The sequence below is a fragment of the Marmota marmota genome, unplaced genomic scaffold (assembly GCF_001458135.2).
Source record: "Marmota marmota marmota unplaced genomic scaffold, marMar, whole genome shotgun sequence".
Classification (NCBI taxonomy): domain Eukaryota; kingdom Metazoa; phylum Chordata; class Mammalia; order Rodentia; family Sciuridae; genus Marmota; species Marmota marmota.
Window position 1 is genome coordinate 3605317 of NW_025999927.1, and position 5529 is coordinate 3610845.

The following is a 5529-nucleotide window of genomic DNA, read 5'->3' on the forward strand; positions in this document are numbered from 1 at the left end:
AATAAATAAGGATTAGAGTCCTCTCTCAGTTGATGGTACATACCTGTAATCTAGCTATTTTAGGGCAGCAAGTCTGAGGCAAGATGATCAAAAATTTGAGTCCTATCTGGACAATTTAAGGAGACCCTGTCTTGGAATTAAAGTGGGGCAGGGGCTGGGATAGTAGCTCACTGGTAAAGCACTAGCCTACATGCAGAAGACCCTAGGTTTAATCCTCAGTAAAACACATCCCTACACAAAAAACACACACCCGCAGACTAGAGTCACTATGTCACCCAGAATGCTTATTTAAATTCACAAATATTTGCACATTCTTTCTATACAACTAACAATAATGGCTACAATTTATTAAAACTCATTATAGAGTAAATCCTGTTATTACATTTAGTCAATCTCAACAGCCCCTTTAAGTACTACAACCATTCCTCATTTTAGAGAACACCAGCCTTCTTAGAAAGTCGAAGAAAAATGCACAAACTAGGTAAGCAGGAGGTCAAAATTAAAAACTCTTCAGCTACGCAAGGTGGCACATGCCTTTAATCCCAGCAGCTCGGGAGGCTGAGGCAGGAGGATTGCAAGTTCAAAGCAAACTTCAGCAATTTAGCAAAGCACCACGCAATTCAGTGAGAGCCTGTCTCTAAATAAAATATAAAAAAGGGCTGGTGATATGGCTCAGTAGTTAAGTGCCCCTGAGTTCAATCCTTGGTACCAAAAAAAAAGGGAGGGGGGGCTGGGGATGTGGCTCAAGAGGTAGAGCGCTCGCCTGGCATGCGTGCGGCCAGGGTTCGATCTTCAGCACATACAAAACAAAGATGTTATGTCCGCCGAAAACTAAAAAAAAAATAAATATTAAAAATTCTCTCTCTCTCTCTTAAAAAAAAAATTATGCCCTCCAATCAAACTATCAAATCTGGGGCTGGGGGATGGGTTGTAGCTCGTGGTAGAAAGCTTATCCAGGACATATGAGGCACTGGATTCAATCCTCAGCACCATTTAAAAATAAGTAAAGGTACTGTATCCATCTACAGCTAAAAATATATTAGTATATTTTTTAAAAGTGGGGGGCTAGGAAACACCTTAGTAGAGTGCTTTCCTTCGTATGTACAAGGCCCTGGGTTTGACTTCTAGAACCACAAAAAGAGAAGAAAATGTCAAATTAGAAGGCTGCAATCTGATATGTTTTAATAGTTTAAAGCTATATACAGAATTATTTCTCTCTCTCGTGGTTTTGTTTTTTGGTTTGTTTGTGTTTTTTTTAAACTGGGGATTGAACCAACAGGCGCTTTTCTTAACCATTGGACTACATCCCTAGCCATTTTTTGTTTTTTCTTTTTTTCTTAGAGACAGGGTCTTGCTGAGTTGCTTAGGGCCTCACTATGTTACTGAGGCTGGCTTTGAACTCATGATCCTCCTATCTCGGCCTCCAGAGCCACTGGGATTACAGGTGAGAATCACCAGGTATAGCAAGAACTATTTTTCTTTTAATGATGTCAGCTAAAATTTGCTACTTAAAAATGATATATAGACTATGCTCCGTAAGATTTCCTTTCTTACAAATCAATATTAATGGCCCAGGGGCTGGGGTTGCAGCTCAGTCTTAGAGCATCTGCCTAGCACAGGTGAGGCCCTGGGTTTGATCCTTAGCATCACATTAATAAGTAAATGAATAAATGAATAAATTTTTTAAAAAAAAGTTAAATTTAAAAAAAAAAAATTTTTTTTAATGGCCCAGAGAAGTAGACCCTCTACTACCTTACTAATAATACTAACATCAAGCTGGAAAGACACTGTCACAACTCAAGGTAATGCCCAATTTTATACTTATCTTTAATTGCTGAGTACATCTAAAAGTAGATATATTCTAATTTTCATGATAATTTCATAAATAAAAGCTACAGGCTAGGGTTGTGGCTCAGAGGTAGAGTGCTCACCTAGCATGCGTGAGGCACTGGGTTCAATCCTCAGCACCACATAAAGCAAAATAAAGACATTGTGTCCACCTATAACTAAAGAAAAAAAACTTAAAAAACAAAAGAAATTGAGATGTGCTATTAAATAAATAAATAAGAGCCACTATGCTAAAAACTATGCTTCCAGATTTCCAGAGTAACCTTTTAATGATTTTATGCTTCCATGAAATCAAAGGTTAATTACAATTTTAAAAAATCAGATTCTTTTTAGGAATTAGAGCAATAAACACCTCAAGTAATAAGTGTTTCACATAAAAATGTTTCAGGAACAATATAACTTTTTCTATTATAGAGTGATTTATTTATGTTTCTTGGTCCTGGGAATTGAATCTAGGGGCACTTTTAACACTAAGCTACCTCCCCAACTGCCCACTTTTTTTTTTTTTTTTTTAATACAGGCTCTCACTAAGTTGTGGAGGCTGGCCTCAAACTTGCATCCTCCTGCCTCAAGTCTCCCAAGTCATTGGAATTACAGGCACATATCAACTATGCCCATCTGATACTGCAGTAGTTTTTAAGCAATAGAAAATTAGAAAATTAGTGATTAACTGATAATGGTAAGAGTAGAAGAATGAACAAACTATTCCTACTAACTCGGATAAGAAACAGATAAGCTAAGAGACTGCTACAGAGTTTTGTTTCTTATCATTTGTATAGTGGGTTCCATCAACAACCTGATAAAAGCTATCAGAAAGCTTCTCTTTGGGAAAGCATATGTATGACCTTATGAAATTCTGCACATAACTCTGGAGGAAGGGAGAAACTTAGAGGATCCCAGAAGCCATACCTGCACTTTCTAAGTATGAACAAGTATTAATTAAAGGAGTATTAATTAAAGGAGTACTGAGAACTATGTTCAAAGTAAGGCAATATGTGATGATCAGCACAGCAGGGTAAATGTAAAATACAGTTTCTGTCTATGTAGGCTGATCTTTGATCTGCTTTTTATTTTCTAATAACCTGCTTGTATACCTTTCATAAAATCACCTTATGCTGTCTCTATTTTTTCAACATTTTTAGTTGCAGTTGGACATAATAACTTTATTTATTTTTTTAATGTGGTGCCTGGGATTGAACCCAGTGCCTCACATGTGCTAAGCAGGCACTCTACCACTGAGCCACAATCCCAGCCTTGTCTCCAATTTTAGTATCCAATTTCTAAAAGCATACTCTTTTACATGGAAAACTTGAATGTCAGAATTTCCTGCACATGAGAGTAGAAATACAATTTTTTATAACCAAACTTCTCTTTAAAGTTAAACTGATTAGTGAAATTAAAAGTTAACTATACTGATTGGTAGCTTAAGAAGTCACAAATACACTTTTTTTTTTTTAATATTTATTTTTTCTTAGTTTTCGGCAGACACAACATCTTTGTTTGTATGTGGTGCTGAGGATCGAACCCGGGCCGCACGCATGCCAGGCGAGCGCGCTACCGCCTGAGCCACATCCCCAGCCCACTTTTTTTTTTGAGACAAACTAAATTGCAAAGACTGGCCTTGAACTTGTAATCCTTTTGCCTCAGCATACTAAGTAGCTGGGATTATAGACATGCGCCATAGGGCTCTGCTATATTATATTATTTTGATGCAAATTAATTAAATAAAAATACTTCAATCATCTTAGGAACAAAAGCCAAAGGCTGGTCATACTTCTAATGAATGAATGAAACAGCCTATGGGATTCTCTACTTTTGTTCCCAGACAAAGAAAGAAAGTATTAAATGCTATTTTTCAAACAATTCTTTTACTTTCTAGACTAGGTTGACTGCTGTCAAAATTGACAAGTAAAAAAAAAAAAAAACAGGGAGAGTGGGACTGGTCCTTGCTGGACACAAAGCTCTCACCATGAAGAACACTGAGGATAACAGTACCTCAGCACTCCCACAACCACACTCTGGTGGCTGGAACTGACTACTATCCCTAGAGTAAAACTGCCTTGGGTAAGAAAATCACCAAACAGTCAAAGATCTTTTGTGATAGTTGAAAACTGCAATCATCTCATGTACACAAGGTACTCTATAGATATAGTCTTAGACAAAACTGTTGTCAATAAGGATGTTTTCAGAGACTCTGGTCTTAAGTCAAGGGCCTAAAGGGAAGTCAAGGTCAAGTTCAGAAAAAGGTACAAAGACAGGCAAGAACAAATGGTTCTTTCTGAAAATTTCAGCTTGAGATGTTTCTTCAGTCATTAAAATAATAAAAATAAAGATAATAAAATAACAGGCAGCACACACCTACAATCCCAGCTACTCCAGTAGCTGAGGCAAGAAAATCACAAGTCTAAGACCACTCTGGGCAAAGTCTCTGTCTCAAAGTAAAAGGGGCTATATATGTACCTCAGTGGTAGAGTGCTCCTGGGTTCAATCCCTCATACCACAAAATAATAATAATACATGCCAGTCAGCATTTTCCGTAAGTATAAAATATCAACGCTTATTTCCAAAAATAAAGTAGCCCTACTTCATCCTAAATTCATTTCCAGTTATTCCCACAAAATATCTTGGTGTCCTCTGACTCTTTCTCCTCATTCCATGCTCAATCTGACAGGGACTCCTGTTGGATCTACCTTCAAAAGATATGTAGAAATATAGTCAGAATTTTTCACTCTGTGATGAGAGACTGCATCACTCCTGCATAAACCCGCAATAATTCCCTCGCCACCATCCCCTTTAGCTATCTAACCCCATTCACTGTTTTCTCTTTCCTTCACTCCAGGCACTCTGGACTCTGTTCTGTTCACTGAACGTGCTGCCACTCTGAACCCTGGCCTGCCACCCTGCCACTTGGCTAACTTGCTCACTATCTGCTCCATAGTGCTCTCAGTAAAGCCAACCCTCACACCACTGTACATAATACTGCAACTGTCCCTGCCTTATATTTCCTACCTTCCCTAAATCAGCTAAACTTTTTCTTTATCTCCACACTACTTAACACTTAATTCATTACATTTATTCTTATTTGTTTGCCACCAGGCACACCTTAAAATATAAGATCCACAAAGCCAGCAATTTCTACCCATTTTATTCTCTGATATATCCTAAATGGTAAGAACAGAGACTATCACATAATAAAACCATAAATTACGTGAATTCATTCAATATGCATTATATGAATTTTTAAAATGTCCAAAGCCTAGATAGCCACTTCCAAGCCTGAAGTTAAAATACTCAACAAATTATCACAAAGCTAAAATGAATACCTGAAAATTGGAAGGTCCACTCCTAAAGAGTTAATAAAATAAAAAAATAACACATTTGTGGAAAAATTTATATATGAATGCTCACAGTATTATTCATAATAGATAAAAAGTGGAAATAACCTACTAGTCCATTAAATAATAAACAGATTAGCAAAATGTAGTATTACCCACAAAATGGAACATTATTCAGCAATAAAAGTACTGACACATTCAAAAAAATGGATAAACCCTGAGAACACTGTGCAAAGTCACAACTCAGACACAAAAGGCCTCATATTGTATGATTGCACCGACAGAAAATATCCAGAACAGGCAAATCCTTTCAGTCAGTAGATCAGTAGTTGCCAGTGAGGAACAG

The 5529-nt window shown here is 37.1% G+C and overlaps 1 pseudogene; it reads left to right on the forward strand.

Annotated features, from left to right (window-relative positions):
- The first annotated feature begins 468 nt into the window (after positions 1-468).
- LOC107157953 lies at positions 469-4144 on the forward strand (annotated as a pseudogene).
- Positions 4145-5529: the final 1385 nt, after the last annotated feature.